At 48.8% G+C, this 17174-nt stretch overlaps 1 long non-coding RNA gene across 2 annotated transcripts; it reads left to right on the plus strand.

Annotated features, from left to right (window-relative positions):
- Positions 1–7593: 7593 nt before the first annotated feature.
- On the plus strand, positions 7594–11427 carry LOC106021696. Of its 2 annotated transcripts, XR_002384260.2 has the most exons (4): positions 7594–8716; positions 9226–9436; positions 9817–9933; positions 10666–11427. It is a non-coding gene; the product is annotated as an uncharacterized LOC106021696 (long non-coding RNA). The 2 variants fall into 2 exon arrangements; XR_005874336.1 differs by having other exon boundaries at positions 7605–9436.
- Positions 11428–17174: the final 5747 nt, after the last annotated feature.

Here is a 17174-nt window from a genome sequence, read left to right on the forward strand (position 1 = left end):
TTTCTCATTGTTGTCTAGGGTGGAGCTTCTCAGCCTTGCTGGACCGCTGAAAGTCTCCTGGCCCCAGACATAAGCATCTGGGACATGGAGACTAATCTAGAGAGATGTGAAGCAGAAGGAAAATGGGCTTTCAGCCCAACCCTGCTGTCTTCATCTTATCCATGCCCCCTGTTCATCTGTGGGGTTCTGACCAAACTCAGACTCTGCTTGCTCCTCACGGGTGAGTTCCATGGGTTCCATTGGAGGGAGATGAGAGGATTGTGTCAAACACCTGGTTACTGCTGTTACTGAGGGCTAGGTGGATGGTAGGACCAGGCTCCCGGGTCTGGTAGGGGGTCACGGAGCTGGTATCTTTCTCCAGGCTTCTGCCAGTCATGAGTTCATTTCCCTAGAGAGGAGAGAGACAGGCCGGGTCTCTGGCTCTGCAGCCTTTACAAAAGCATGCTGTGTTTCTTCAGTCCCATCCCCACATCTGGTTATACTTACTGTGCTAAAAATGTATCCATCCTGCTTGCCATGTTCTCTTTTTCAGAACATGGGGCAGCCCCAGGGGGAAAGTCCTCATGAATACCATGCATTAAAAAAAATCAGTCCTGGGCATTTACATATTGCCCCAAAATGAAAATCCATGGCCCAGAGCACACCTCTCTAGAAGCTCTGCATGCTGAAGTTCATGAACTAGGGTTCCACTAAAACCCTCCAAAGAGATGCAGAAGACTGTGTAGGGGACCCAGAAAAATGAATGGGTCTTTTGTCTGCCTATGACAGATTTGCTTCCAAAGCTGGAACAGCAAGGAGGTCAAGAGTCAAGACACCTGATTCTGCCTGTTGACTTTCTGAGTGACCAGGAGCATGTCTTCGGGCCTCTCTTTTCCATCTGGGCATCATCACTTCGGTCTTTGTGACAGCTGTGATTCTGGGAATGAGGCAGAGCGATTTGTCCATGGGTTTGTAGCTGCGCGTGTTCCTGATGCCTAGATCCATGCGTGGCACGTAGGAGACAATCTGCAGATGGTTTTCAAATAAATAGATATTGCAGGATTGTTGAACTATGTGCCTTGTGCATGACCACTGTGACACAGAGCAGCCAGACTCATCCCTGAGCTCCAGTATCCTTGTTACTAGAGCAGAGATAGGAAAGTGCCTGCGATGAGATAGTAGGTCCAGAAAGAATGTTTAACACCAGGTGGATGCTCACCCAGTTGGGGCTCACCCGGCTGGGACTCAGCCTGTGTTTACTGTTCCTTCTATCACATCACACTTCTTGGTTTCTCACAGGCTGTAAGAATGCCCCGTAGTGAGATAGCCTCCCTGCCCGCACCTGTGGTACTGACTCCCCCATGCGCATGCCTCTTTTCTTGGCTCACTAATGCCCTGTGTGGTGATGGGTTTCTCACTCAGTGACCTGTTCTGGTTCTCTTTATGAGTACCCGGGATGAGGTATATGGAGATAACAGTGACTCTTGTCGTGGCTGAGAGGAGATAGGGAGTTCTGTGTGCCTTACCTGGTGTCCTAGCTTTGTCTGCCGCAGCCGGGGTCACACAGTGCTGCTCCCTTCACAGGGAAGAGTGAGACTGAGCTGAGCCGAACTTAAGTACGTTGGAAAAACAAGGCCAGCCCCAGTAGAGTCCTCCGGGATGAGGCATCTGCCATTTGAAGAGATGGAGTCCGGGCTCCTTGAAACTGCTGCTGACAAATGAGGGAGAGAAACCACTTTGCTTGTGGGCATGACATCCAGGAAGATCATCGCCTCTAGCTGTCACCTGTCCTCAGAGGCAGCTCCTTACCCCAGGCCACCTGCTTCTCCTTTCCATTGCTGCTCCCAGTCCTTACCCCTCCTCCTTCCCAATCCTAACCCCTCCTCCCCTGCTTCTGCAGCCTTTGCTCCAAGGGCCTTACTGCACTAAGCCTGCCCTGTCCAGGGCCTCTGCCCTCAACCAGCTGCATGTTCTCCCATACTGATCTCCACTCTCCATTCACCATAGTCCTTCCCCTAAATAACTATGAGTACAATGAAGGAAGGGGCTTTCAATCTTTGGTGATCCCCAGGGTGCTAAGTTCAGTGTCCAGTAGGAGTCCGATAAACGCTTCTCAAATAAGTGGCCTGAGGCTAGAGGACCTCCTCCTCCTCCTCCTCCTCCATCCATTTCCTTCCTCCTTTCCCAACTTCTCCTCTACCTCCCCCACACCCCCTTCCACACAAGGATTTACCCCTGTGTCCCAGGGTAGCCTGAAACTATTTTTGGTCTTGACTCACAACAATCCTCCTGTCTCAGCTTCCCAAAGGCTTTGATGACAGACACTGAGACATGGTGCCTAGATGCTGTTTCATATCTCAAGATGAACGTTTAGAGGGCGATGTAGACACAGGAATGTACACTTATTTCTGGTACCACAAAGCACAGTGCTTGAGAAATGTGCTCTTTCTGGCTGCACACTGGCAAAGAGCTTTGGGCTATAAGGAAACACCGTCTCAGAACTGCCATCAATCTGCATGCGATGGAAGATAAATCCTGTAACCTTTATCTGCCTTCCTATCCATGCAAGAGGTCACATCTTAATCTTAAAAGAGTGGCATAAGCATGAAATGGGATAGAATTTTTAAAGAGATACTGAATAAATGCAGTTCCTCACTCCAAGGGGCTCATGAGGGATACAATCAATGAACCTATTGATAACGCTCTTCTTTAGCTCCTGGGAGACTTTGGTGAGCAAGCCCAACATATTACTGAGAAGAGTGGGCAGTTGTTGCTGGAGGTTTCCTTGTCCCACCACCCTTCTCAGCCCCAAATAAGCACAGTGACGCTATATTAATTATAAAACTATTGGCCAATGACTAGGGCTTCTTACTGGCTAGCTCTCTCTTAATTATTAACCTATTTCTATTAATCTATGTATTTACACGTGATCTTGGCTTACTGGAGGATGTCCGGACCTTCTACTGCTTTGTCAACAACATGGTGAAGGTCTTTGGCGGACTCTCTCTGCCTACATTTCCCAGAATTCTCCTCGTCCTAGTCTCGCCTAACTTCCTGCCTCATTGGCAAGACAGTGTTTTATTCATCAACCAATATATATGTATACATAAGGACATTCCCCATCAGGCAGTAGGATCATAAGTTTCAGGACAACATGGTGAAACCCATTTCACATACACACACACACACACACACACACCATGTGTACATTAACAAATAGTAATAGTATACCAGTTTCTTTTTGCTGTGAACAAATATCTGACATGAAGCAACTCTGGGGAGAAAAGCTGTTTTGTCTTACAAGTTGAGGGGATACAGTTCATCATGGAGGGGAACACATGGTGCCCAGATCCATAGGGGCAAGCATGTGTAGAACCTAGGGCTCCATCTCTGTGGAGGATGCAGAGATCTGACCATAAGTGGGTCTGGATCATAAAACCCCAAGGCCCACTCCAGCAACCCACTAAATCCAGTGGGGTTCCATCTCCTAGACAAGCTTTCAAAATAGCGCCCCCAGCTGGTGAGCAGGTGTTCAAACACATGAACCTGTGAACATGTCACACTCAAATCACAGCAATGACCATATAGTGAAATGTCAAGAACAGAGTGTGAGAGGAAGGATGGAAGGAATGGGGGGGGCATCCTGAAAATGGTTGCCATGTGTCACCAGGAAACAAAGAAGAAAGGTTGGGCGACATCCCCTACTGTGGGCTAGAGGCTGAGGTGTGCCAGGCTCTTGTGGCTTTGCCAGGAACAAAATGACTACTCTCCAGCAAATGGCCAGAGATGGAAGAATGTCATGAGCTCTGATCCTGGGGTGGGGTTTGTGGGGCAAGGTAGAAGCAGGTGTGTAGGTTTTTTGTTTGTTTGTTTTTTACTCTTTACTCTTTGGGGGCCCACCACCCAGCTCCCAAACAATCACATGGAGGCTTATTCTACCTTGTGAATGCCCGGGCTTATTTCTAGCCAGTTTTTTTTAACTTAAATTATCCCTCTACTTTTTGCCTCTGAGCTTTTATCTTTCTCTGTTCTATATACTTTTCTTTATTTCTTACTCTGTGGTTTGCTGTGTGGCTGGATGGCTGGCCCCTGATACCCTCCTCTCCTTCTTTTCTGATCCCCTATCTCTCTTTGCAGATTTCTCCTCCTATTTATTCTCTGCCTGCCAGCCCCGCCTGTTTCTCTCTCCTGCCTTGCTATTAGACATTCAGCTCTTTATTAGACCAATCAGGTGTTTTTAGATAGGCAAAGTAACACAGCTTCACAGAGTTAATTGCAACATAAAAGAATGCAACACATCTTTGCATCATTAAGCAAATATTCCACAGCATAGACAAATGTAACACATTTAAAAATAATATTCCACAACACAGGTATGTCTAGGGAAGGTCTGGAGACTCTGGTCAGATAAATAGCTAGGTAAGCAGGCAGGCTAAGAATGCCAAGCCAGGCTGGTGATGGGCAGTGCTCAGAGTTTGGCCTTTCCCAAGAAGCCACAAAGGCTGAGAAGGAAGTGTGGGAGGTCTTCTAAGCACAGAGAACAAGGCCCAGAACCAGACTCCTCTCCACACTTCTGCCTCCATCTTTCCTCTTCCAGCACCCTACAGGGGCCCTCATCTTTATGGCCCACTCTCTCTTGTAGTCTGTGCTTTCCGTAACACTAACACAGTTGGTCCTTGACTTTCTGATCTGTCCTTTCTCTATGGACGTGTTCATACTGAGGTGTCACGGGTGCCTGGCATACAGTAGGTGCTAAGTAAATGAACCAGTAGCCTGCTGCACAACACAAATCAAATGTCTCCATAACATATGGTGCTGCCCCTGGGTAACAACAGAAGTCCCATTCCTGGCAATACAGGTCCAGAAACTGTGGTCACATTGTTGCTCTTGGGGGAAAAATTGTAACAAGCTCTGAACAGTCCAGGTAGGACCCATCCCTAACTCTAGCCTGGTTAAGGGATGTCCAGGCTTGAGAGTCTCTTATGGGACCACAGCCAGCTACAGAGTATGGATAGAACAGGCTTCAATGGGCGAGAGCTTTACTTAGCAGTCCACGTGTCTCCTAAATAACAGACTTAAATAAGTAAGGCAAGCTGTGAAAATCTGTGGTTAAAAATGAACAGAGGGCTGGGAGTGGGAGTCCGACAGATGGACACCCCGCCTCTTGTGTGACAGGTGGGACAATCCCAGGCACACAAACACATCTCTCAAGAGCTTTGGCATTGGCACATTTAGAGGCATCCCACAGAACGAGCCCTGCACACACAGGCTTCGGTTATCTCAGCCCACGGCAGCTCTAGACAGGTAGACATGGGGTCTGCCTGGACCTCACTCACGTGGTCACGAAACCCTCCACTGAAAGGAGGGAAGGGGCCAAGACAATTCATGCTAAGATCTGGAAGTGAGAAGCAATGCCTGAAGACAGTCTCTGAGATAAGTTTGGATTGCATCCTTCCGGCACGGTAGCCTCCACACTCTCTGGTCTCCTTCATTTTCTCTGCCTCTACCTGTTATCAGTCCCAGCTCAGCTCACCTGCCACTCTGCCATTTGATAAGTAGTACAGTTGTTGGGTTGTTGTTGTTTTTGTTTGTTTGTTTTCCTTACTCTTTGGGGGCCCACCACCCAGCTTCCAAATAAATACAAGGAGACTTGATTCTTACTTATTAATGTCCAGTCATAGCTTGGCTTGTTTCTAGCCAGCTTTTCTAATTTAAATTATCCCATTTCTCTTTAACTACATTTTGCCTCTGGGCTTTTTACCTTTCTTTATTCTATATATCTGTCTTTCCTTCTTACTCCATGGCTGGGTGGCTGGGTGGCTGGGTGGCTGGGTGGCTGGGTGGCTGGGTGGCTGGGTGGCTGGGTGGCTGGGTGGCTGGGTGGCTGGGTGGCTGGGTGGCTGGCCCCTGTTGTCCCCCTCTCCTCCTTTTTTCAATTCTCACTCTCTTCCCTAGATTTCTCCTCCTATTTATTCTCTCCTGCCTAGCTATTGGCCATTCAGCTTTTTACTAGACCAATCATGTGTTTTAGACAAAGTAACACAGCTTTACGGAGTTAAAACAAATGCAACATAGAAGAATGCAACACATCTTTGCATCATTAAACAAATATTCCACAGTATAAATGAATGTAACTCATCTCAAACTAATATTCCACAACAGAGGACACATTGCAATAATGTCCCCTGGGAAAATTATCCTGATTTATGCAAATGAATCTCCTGTCCCCCCAACTTCCCACCCCTGACAGATGTACCCACTTGGAGGCAGAGGCTAGCGCATGTCCTCCACCATTCTGTGGCCCCTTGCAAACAGTCTGTGTTGGGAGTGTTCCCACACATCAGCCATACTCGGTCTAATTTCCCAATATGCTCTTTTTAAAAAAATTTTTTTTTGTTTTGTGACAGCATTCCACTATGTAGCCCTGGCTGGTCTGAAACTTGCTATATAGACCAGGCCGGCCTCAGGCTCCCAGAGATCTGCCTGCCTCTGCCTTCTGAGTACTGGAATTGAAGGTGTGTACCACACCCAACTCCAATGTGCTCTTTGGTTTGGAGACAGGGTCACCCGTTCTTAGCAATGTCCTCTCTCCGTGGTTCCTATTGCATGGCAGAAGCAACCTCCCTCAGTGAAGAAAACTGAAAGTGGAAGCCCCAGGGAGAGCTGGGGTGGAGTACACTGGGCATCTAGAAATCCTAGGTGGTGGGTGGTGACCTTCCAGGGGACGGGCCACGGACTCCACAACACATTGTTTTGAAACATAATCCATTGTATTTTTCCTATAAGGGCTTTGGCTTCCATTCTTAAGTCAAAAACCATAGAAGCAGCATGTAACGGTAAATCTTTAATTCAATAACGACAACAATGAAAAAGGTTTGGGAGGTTAGCATCATTTATATTTCAAGGGTGGGTCTTTTCACAATTCATCCAAGAGATACCTTGGGAACTGGCACAGTTGGGATCCACATCATGGAATAAAAAAAAAGTTACACAATAAAAAAGAAAAAGAAAAAGAAAACCTAGGTGGTTGGAGGGAAAGGAAACCAGTTGTGACCTCAAGGAAAGTGGTGGTATTATCAGTGGGTCTGCCAAGACAACCCAGACAATTCCCTAAACCATTGGCTACAGAGTTACGTAACTCCACCATTCTCAGCCCTCGGTTTTAAGGACACAGAGACGCACCAGAGTCAAAGAGGTTGTTCAAGGTCACAGAAGAAGGAATGGTGAGTCAGGGTTCAAACTCCCTGTTAGGATAAAGCGCAAAGGGGAGCCTTGGGTGGGGGACCACGGTGGATTCCATGGCAGGTGAGGGTGACCGAGGCGGAGGGACAAACATGTCAGGCAGACAGAGCTTAAGTGACAAATTTTATTAGAAAGGGGAAGGGGGGAGGGGGTGGAAAGAAAAGAGAGGTAAGAGACACAGAGACAGAGAGAGGACAGAAGAGAAGAGGGAGCCAGGAAAAGTCCTGTCTGCCCCAGGGGGACAGCGGGAGGGAAGAGAGAGCGGGAAGAGAGCTGGAAAAGAGCAGAAAAGGAAGGGAGGGGAGAGAGAGAAAAGCCAGAAAGAGAGAATAAGTGGGCGGGATCTTTTAAAGGGTCCTTTGCACCTGCGTGCAGACTACGCAATCATGGAACCCTGGGCTGACCAGGGCACTGCCTGAGTGCATTCTGCCAGGTGACAGGGGCGGGCCAGCATAATGCCTGAGTTCTTACAGTCCCCCAGTCCTACTCCTCACCCTTTACCTCAACCCCACCCAAACCACAATGATAGCACTCAGCCGGCCTTGCCCTCTCCTGTCACACAAGGTCCCAGGCAAGTATTCAGAGGCTCCAGGTGAAGAAAGGCTGTGTCTTGCCCGGAAAATCACTTCCTTCCTCGAGCCCAGAGAGGTTCTCATCAATAATCTGGAGTTTTACAACAGAAAGCTGCCTCAGTGGGCAGCTGGGAGGTTAAATATGTTAATCCATGTAAAAGACTTAGAGCAGCGTCTGGCCCTGGAAGCTTTTAATAAACGTGCCCCATTATTAATATGATTGTTCCCACTGGAACGTTCCAGGTCTCTCTGGCTGACCTCATCTCCTCTCCGGGAGATTCGTGGATTGACTTCCGACACCTGCTTGCGTTTTTAATTTATCCTTTCATCTTATTCGCCCACCTTCCCTTCTCCTTTCCTCCTCCTCCCAACCCTGACATGTCATTGAATCCGCTTAATTCATTCCAAGGCTCAGAGCCCCAGATCTCTGAATGCGACAGATTGAGGGGGTGGGCTAGGGGTGGAGAATGGAGGCGTAGGTGTAATAGGACTTAAATAGGCTTGCACACGCTTCTCTTTTTAATTTGCACATTCTGCTCCACCATTGGGGCCACTTTTGTTTTGCCTTCTCTTGAGTAAGTAGGAAGATGATTTTTTTTTAACTGCTTCTTTCCAGCAGGCAGTCTTGGCGGGTGCAAAATGCGTTAACACCTCCGTGCACGTAAACGTTCTAGTTACATGCTGACCAGCAGCCAATCCCAGGCCCCCACTCTGACTCTGATGCAATCTTAAGGTCCCAGTGTCTGGTGGGTGACGAGCCATCAAAGGGCTGGGTAATGAAGGAAGCCATTTGGAGCCCCCCAGTTCCCTCTCTGTGGCTCTGTTAACCCACCCTGGCTCCTGGTGCGCTCCCTCCCCTGTGGCAGTGGGTTTCCGCACAGGCTTCCAGCATGGCGAATGGGACCTGATTGGCAGACACAAAGGTGAGCGCACACGTCCAGGGATGGAGATAGGACTTGACTTAAGCTGTGGTGAGAAATCCAGTCTGATCTCAGGAGGCTGAAATCATGGAGGCTTAGCATCCATCACTCTCTCATGGCGGTCAGGGGATCCGGGCTCAGTCCTCTGCTTGCTGGGTAGCTCCCACTCTTGCTAAGCAGCAAGCCCCTCCGGGTGGAGCTGGCCACAGGTTGCACACCCAGTCTGCCTGGCAGCGAGTGGGTGCCTCCTCCAACTGACAGGCAGCAGAGCCCAGGCCGCAGGAACTGAGAATTCTCCAGGGAGAGAAGAGGAGGAGAGCTAGGGTCATACTCCCGGACTCTGTCAGGCCTGGTGGGACTCGGTGGTGGGTAGAGGTTGGGAGCGGAGGCCAACCGTTTACCGGCACAGTCAACAAACAAGGACGGAGGACACAAAGCCAGACATTGTGCTAAGCGCTGAGGAAGTAAAAAGGAATTCTTATTTATAATTTATACCCCACCTACTTCCAAAGAGAATTTTAAAGGTGACTCACAATGAAAAACCACATATGAAGCAAGATCGCTGAGTTAAAAACTGAAATGCCAAACCATGGGAATGAAGAAAGGGAAGCCTGTGTTGCCTATCACCACTGTGCCAAAGTCTGTCCGTCCTTCTGTCCAGCAATTCCACTTTACAGAAGAGGGCGATGGGAACGAGGAGGTGTGCCTCGAGCTGAGGGAAAGGTGAGTCGCTCAGGTCCGTAGGTACATTTTAGCGAGCATGGAAATATCTAAAAATTTCCTTTAGAACTAGAGTTTAATGAGAACCATAGGAGAACCATTAATTAGGTTAAGGAAAATGCATTAATGTCTAATTACTAATGGGTCACTCTGTGTGCCATCAAAATCGTATTTAATTTTCAGAGGATGACAAATGTCAAAGTACCTGGGGTCCCCAACCTTGTAGTACACAGCCTGGGGCGCAAACTCAAGCCCATCACGCCCACACGGGAGGACTTGCGACACGATGAGATCAGGGGTCTTAGAGTGTGTGCAGTGGGGCGCACTTACATTCTGTATCACGTGATTATGGGGGAACGTGCTTTCATTTTTTTTCCTTGCAGCTTATCTACTTTCTCTGGGTAGAGGCGTGGGGAGAACGCCGGTTATCCAGTTACACAAGCTCCTGGCCTGCTTGAGCAGTTGAAAATTATCGTTCATGGGTGGCTTGGATGACACAGGTAAACCCCAGCCCTTTGAGTATTCCTTGGGCCCCCGGCATGGCAAAGGATTCAGTGGTGTGTTTCCCCAGCTGCTGGGGGAAGCAAACTGGGTTTTCCTGTGCATCCTTACTGTCTTCTGAGTGGAGGGGTGAAGCTAGCTCCCCAAAGTCTCGAGCTGCCAGTGGGCTCAGCACACCCACCGGTCTAGCTCAGATACCCACTGTGGCACTCATACTTCTGTCTTCTTCAAAAACTCCAAGCTTTCCAGGCTGTGCCCTGGTGTACTGGGGAAGGGAGGGGTGGGGTGACAGGAAGTGACAGGCCTGATTTGGCTGGTCTCTCCCTTCCCGCTTCCCACAGATCACAGTGACCCAGAGCTCAGGGTTATCTGCCATTATCTCAAGATCTACTCAGTCAGACCTCACTCACACTTCACAAGTTAAATGAGATTCGTTTACAAAGTCAGCCCCCCCCTTTTTTTTTTATTGACCATGGATTGCTTTCCAGAATCTGAGAACCAAGCATTGCTTCCACGAGCAACAAAACCCAGCATAGCAATATTTATAGGCGATGGGTTATCTAATGATCATCCCCGGGAGTGGTACCCCACCAATAGAGGTCCAATAGAAGCTTCCAGTTGCGCTGGTTTTCAAATCCAGAATAAGCATATTCTATGTTCCCCATGGGGGGAGGGGGTGGGGAGGGTGGGGGGGGTGGACACTAAGCTATATGCATACTGTCTTCTCCCAGCTGTCTGCCACATCAGCTCTCAAGAAAAGCCCACTAGAACACCATGCCTTTCTCTGCTGAAGGAAGGTAAATATTGGTAAGCCTGGTGGTGCCGTAGCTGGTGTTCTGAGACCTGAATGTAGCCTGAACACCCTTGCAGAAACAGAATGATAGCCCCGTGGGAACTACACCTTTCAGGCATGTTTTGGACATAGAAGCAGAGCTACTGTCCATCTCTCCCATCCCGAGGGAATCCAAAGAGCTGCACATGAAAAAGGAGAGGGCAGAGCCAATCTCTGTTATCACAGTTCTTGTGAAGATTAGTCATGCTCCAAAATGTGAACTAGAAATGTTGAGAGTTTGGGAAGGAAATGACTCAACCAGTATAAAACGTTACAAAATAATCAATCAGCCAGACCCCGGAGTCTTCTACATTTAGGCTGCAGACTTGCAACGATCAAAAGGCTGGATGGATATAAAGTGCGAACCTTATCTTGGACCAGGAGGAAAATCTAAAAAGCTAAGAGCAGCTGCCTTTGACAGAAAGATGAACATGAAGAGAAACAAGGGCTTTCTGCTGGGAAGGACTGGACTCCAGGGATCATCTGGTCAAACACCTGCCTGTGGGGTGGAGAATAAGCAAGGGTAGTTACTCTCGCCTCTCTTGTCCATATTATCCAACCCATTTCATTATATAAAAAATGTTTTAAGAGTTGAGATGTTGGCCGGGCATTGGTGGCGCACGCCTTTAATCCCAGCACTCAGGAGGCAGAGGCAGGTGGATCTCTGTGAGTTCGAGGCCAGCCTTGTCTACAGAGCAAGTTCCAGGACAGCCTCCAAAACAATACAGAGAAATCCTGTCTTGAAAAACCAAAAAAAAAAAAAAAAAAAAAGAGAGAGAGTTGAGATGTAAGCTTTAAGTATATTTAGATACTATCATTCTGTGGATAGAAAAATCTAAGCACGTACAAATATGATTAACCCAAGTTTAGAAAGATTGCTGGGTATAAAAGTGACATACAGAAAAAATACATTTCCATTGATAGGTAATCAATATGCATATTACCAATAAACACTGAGAAAAAGAAACTCTAAAGTAATCATTTATATTTGCAACAAAAGTCATGTATGGGGGCTGGAGAGATGGCTCAGCAGTTAAGAGCACTGGCTGCTCTTCCAGAAATCCTGAGTTCAATTCCCAGCAACCTATATGGTAGCTCACAACCATCTATAATGAGATCTGGTGCCCTCTTCTGGCCTGCAGGCATACATGCAGGCAGAACACTGTATACATATGTATACAAATAAACAAATACATAAATAAATAAATCTTTTTTAAAAACAGTTAAATATGTACCTAGACTTATCTTTAATGGCTATAAAATTATTAGATTTCAAGAGTGGTCATTAAGAGATATCCGTAGAAATATTGGGGTGTAGTGTATTCCATGTATCCATGAACATAGTACACCTGCTTGTATCCGTTGGTATTGGTGAAGAGTTCAGTTTTTCTAAGTCTCTGTATGGAATCAGTGCACCCCAAGACTATAGCATACCAAATGACTTCATGGAGAAAGTAACGCAGTCTGTATTTTTTGTTTTTGTTCTTGTTTATTCAAAGCAGGGTTTCTCTATAGCTTTGGAGCCTGTCCTGGAACTCAATCTGTAGACCAGACTGGTCTCAAACTCACAGAGATCAACCTGCCTCTGTGTCTTAAACGCCAGGATTAAAGACATGCGCCACCACCACCACCTAGCTCACAGTCTGTATTTTTAAATCCTATCATGTCCATGGCTAATCATGTCCACAGAAACCTGCCAACCAGAGTTCTGATTCTCCTTTCTTCTCTGCGTAGTGTGATGGCACGTTCTGAATCCACATTCGCTGGGGAACCCATGGGGGCAATGAGTACCATGCCCCACGAGGACTCAGAAGTGTAAATTCTGGGACGTCTCTGCAGCCCCGTGTGGCATCACTGTCATGGAGGATGGGCACTAGGGCGGCATGAGATCCTCACTCTGCTCCCTCTTTGTTTTTGTTTTTGTTTTTCCCATGACAGGGTTTCTCTGTATAGCTCTGACTGTCCTGGAACTCATTCTGAAGACCAGGCTGACCTCAAACTCGCAGAGATCTGCCTGCCTCTGCCTCCCGAGTGCTGGGATTAATAGTTTCACCAGACTCCCTCTTTCTTTTTCCTTCTTTCCTTCCCCACTCCTTATCCCCTTCCTCTTCCGATTTCTCCTTCCCCTTTTCCCCTCCTTCCGTCTCCTCCCTTGTCTCTACTCATCGTCCCCCTTTCTTATGTTTAGTTTCTCTCCTTGTCCCCTCTGTACCACCATCCTTGTCCTTATCGTTTGCTCTTAATCCCTCCCCTTTCCAGTCCGTGTTCTCATATAGCTCTCACCCTCAATCAGATAGATGGCCTGGTGGTATAGACACTGAGACATGTTAGCTCTCCAGTCCTTCCCTCCTCTAGAAACCAGCTCTAACTAGTTTTCGGGACACTGAATTCCCTCTGAGACCTTTGCCCCCAGAGATCTTCCTCTGTGTACTCCGAGCTCCGGTTCTCCACAACCCACAGACCCCTGTGTTCCACTGGCTGACCCAGATGCTCTCCAGCTGTCCTGGGAGCCAGTTCTAAAGCCACGGCCAGGGATGGGACTGTCTCCTGACTTCTACACTTATGCCTCCTCAGCTCCCCAACAAAGCATCCCCTGCCCTTTCCTGAACCCCAAGACACAACCACAGATTGCTGGCTGCCCTCTCTTCCACCCCGAAGAAGGGCTGTTTTTGCAATAAGGGGCACTGGGAGATTGTCCTCTGCCAGGAATGCAAAGATGTGTTTTGTTTTGTTTTCTCCACAGTCTAGGCTGATTTGACCTGATTGGCTGGAGAGATAGTGCTGTGGGAGGGCAGGGGGGAGAGAATGGGAGGGGGACTACAAGATGGGGAGGCACAGGGGAAGGAAAAATGAAGTTCTAGAATTTTAAGACTGGAAAAGGAATGGAATCCTGCAGGACCCAAAATACACATACTGTACAGTTTTAGCAGTGGACCACGAAGCTTGGAGACAAGAGGAAGTTTGCTCTTGTCTGGAGTTAGCTAGCAGAACCCAGATTAGCCAGCAGAGCAGACCCCGCCCAAGCCCAGCACCCCCCACCCCTTTACTCAAGGCAGAGAAGGTTGACAGGCTTGGCAGCAAAATGAAACTGTGTGATTTACGAGGAATTCTGAGCTATCTTCCAGTTGACAGCCTCTGGAGCTTGCACCAGCCTACACTTTTGTGGGGGCAGCATTTAATGAAACAAACACATGAGTTATCCGTCTTTCATTAGGGATGACATGCAGAAAATACATATCGGAATGAAAACTAGGCTCCTGCCCAGGAGGCAAGGTCCCGTGGTCAAGAACAAGTGGCAGAGCCAGGAGCGCCCGTCTCCGGATGGGAAAGGGAAGGGGGGAGCCGACGCCCTCAAACGCTTGCCAGTAGGTCCTGCAGGAGTTCAGGAAGCTGGGTGCAAGGCTCAGGGTTGCACCCAAGAAAACTGAGGCTCAGGGAGGGCAAGGAGCTCATCACAAGTCACCCAGCTAGTGAGTGACTGAGCCAGGAGTCCATGCCTGGCCTCTCTGACCCAGCTTCCTAAAGCATCTGTGTGTGGCAGGGAGGCCGGCAGTGCAGGGCCAGGGGTCCAAGCTGCGCAGATGAAGCGGGGGAGTGCGGCCCAAGCTGCAGGCGTTCACTGCAGACAAGTGATCCAGAGACGAGGGAGCCTGGAGCTGGCACTAGGGGACAAAGACTTTGGTGGTCAGCCAGTTCCAGATAGCCAAACCTGTGGAGTCTAGGGAGATACCCATGGCCTCTGATGCTTTCTCATTTCCCAGTCTCAGATCCACCTGGCATCGGAACCAGGAAGCCCTGTCAGACCCTCATCTCAGATGAGGCGCTGTCCAGATGGGTCCCAGGGCTGCCACTTCGAATGGCGCCTCTGCCTACTTCTCTCGACCCTCACGTTCCTGTAATTTTGTTGTTCTTGTTGCAGTTTGAGACAGGGTTTCTCCGTGTAACAGACTTGACTGTCCTGGAACTCGCTCTGTAGACCAGGCTGGCCTCGAACTCACAGAGATCCGCCTGCCTCTGCCTCCCCAGTGCTGGGGTTAAAGGCGTGCGTCACCACCGCCCAGTGTGATGTTTTTATGTAACAACAACTACCTCTTGGTATTGTTCAGAAAGTTTTTTTAATGTTGTAATTATTACAAGCCACACAATAAATAACACATGCCGAGTGATTTCTGCGCCGTGCACCGCCGTGTACCACCTGACTTAGCCTTCAACAGGACCATCCTACACATGACAGTTATGATTCCACTCCACCTACAGGACGCAGAAGCTCAGAGAAGTTAGTTGTCTGCCTAGGCCACACAGCAAATGAATGGCAAATTCAGCATTTGAACCAAAGTCATTGTGCATATACTCCCAAGCCCATTCACGTGACCAAGGAGCTGAGTACTGAGAAGGTAGCTGTCACTCAATAAAAGGGAGTGATGGTCCCTTCTTTGTACCCTTAAGGGCCTGAGTTTTCCTAGTGTCCTCTAGGATTTGCTTCTCTGGAGTTTTCTGAAAGCCGGGAGAAAGCTAGGAGTGGGAGGGCAGCAGGGATCTGCTCCCTTGGTCCCAGCACCCCTTCCCTCCACCCCCTGCCTCCCTTCTTTTTAGGGTTTGGCAGACACCACTTCACTTGAGGCCTCTTATGCATTTGGAAACAATGCAAGTTTATTTTGGCACTGCAGAGAGGGCCAGCTCCTCTGCTCTGGACGCCTCTGTGGGAGAGGGCTAGAGAATGTGACCCAGGCCACTGTCCGTTCCCGTTACTATCCCAGGCACATCCACGGAACCATCACAGCCGTGTGGAGGCCAGAGAAGGAAATGAGATAAGAGCTGGCCTTCAGACAGATCACGAGAGTCACCTCTCCTCTCTCAGGGCTCATCTCCAAAAAGGAGTTCAACTGGCGCCATGAGCTGCAGTCGACCCAACAGATAGCTCTGTCTGTATCTTTTCCCCAACTCTGGCATATTCCCACCTGTGTGTTTGGCTTCCTGCAGCAAATGCTGCAAGCCAAGGCCTATAGCCAGTGTGGTGAGGAAAGTCACCCTGAGCTGCAATGGGTGGCTAGTGTCCCCTGGTCCATGCCCGCAGGGTGGGCCCACACAGGGAATGGGTGGCTAGTGTCCCTACTTCATAGCTCAGAGATCCCACAGCCACCCCACCCACAAGCCTGGTTTCCCCACATTTGCAAACATGGAAACGATGACCTGGAAAGGATAAGCAGTCAATCAGATTCACAAAGGAGGCAGGTCAGTGGTAGAACCAGGATGCTGTCTAAGACAAGGCTCTGCCTGTCCCCGGTTGTGGGACTTGCTTCTGAAGCACTTGGGTTGGAAGCTCATCCAGACTTTGAGCCTGTCTCTGTTCCTTAAACCTTAGGAAAGCTTGTGGACAGCGCTTCTGGAGGAGTTGAGCTAACATTTGTCCCCTTGTCATTTTTACCCATGAATCATCCAAACCCTAAACATAGCTTCAGGCAGAGAAGAAGTCCCTATCTCTGCCCTTGGCCATGACTATCCTTTAGACATGAGAAGATGGCCCCAGGTGACCCTTTGTCATCCCTGTTCCAATCCCGGGACCCGTGGCGTGTGGGAGACCAGCCTTGCCTCTCACTTCCTGGCCATGGGATGTGTGAGCACATTTCCTAGTACTTTCGAGCTTCCGTCAAAGGGGAAGGATTGCATCTCCTGGCTGGATGGTTAAGGACCAGAAAGGAGGGTGTCTGGAACCCTTCACCCATTGCCCACCTCTGATCAGCCAGTCAGAGGGGACTTTCATAGCCTTATCCTCTAGTACATTCCTGAGTCTCTCCAAGCCTTGACTTCTCTTCGCTTGGGTGAGTATTACAGACTACAATTACTCCAGTTTTTCCTTTGTCAAAAGTGGGTGTTCTGGTAATGCAAGCTTCCTGAGTTTGGGGGAGCAGGTGATGACAGATTGGAGAGAGCTCTGGACTCTAGAGCAGTGCAACTCCCCTGGTTAGCTGTGCAGCACCCTGTCCTGACAGGATTGTCTTGTCTTCTCTTCAAAAGCCTCAATTCTGTACCTCAGCTCCTGGGAGCCTTTTCAATACAAAACAAAAGCAGAAAAGCTAAAGATAATGTTGGGGCTCAGAAAACTCTCCAAAGTGTGGAGTTTTGGCATGCCAAGAACTTCGAACTGGGGCCTCTATGTCTCTTTTCTTTTTAATCCCTCCAGGAGTATAGAAAGAAAAAGAGGTTTTCTCTGCAGCTCCCTCAACTGGGAGGGTGAGATGCCGTAGGGAAGTTGTAGTTGTCACAGTCTCCTCCATGGTCCTCCACTAAACTCAGAGGAAAACGGGACCACAGATGAGACAGCCTGCCCACAAAGATCTGCTGCAGTACCCCTTCTATTCCAAGACAGCTTTTAGCTGGGTGGTGGCGCACGCCTTTAATCCCAGCACT

The sequence above is a fragment of the Mesocricetus auratus genome, unplaced genomic scaffold (genome assembly GCF_017639785.1).
Source record: "Mesocricetus auratus isolate SY011 unplaced genomic scaffold, BCM_Maur_2.0 Super-Scaffold_100676, whole genome shotgun sequence".
Classification (NCBI taxonomy): Eukaryota; Metazoa; Chordata; class Mammalia; order Rodentia; family Cricetidae; genus Mesocricetus; species Mesocricetus auratus.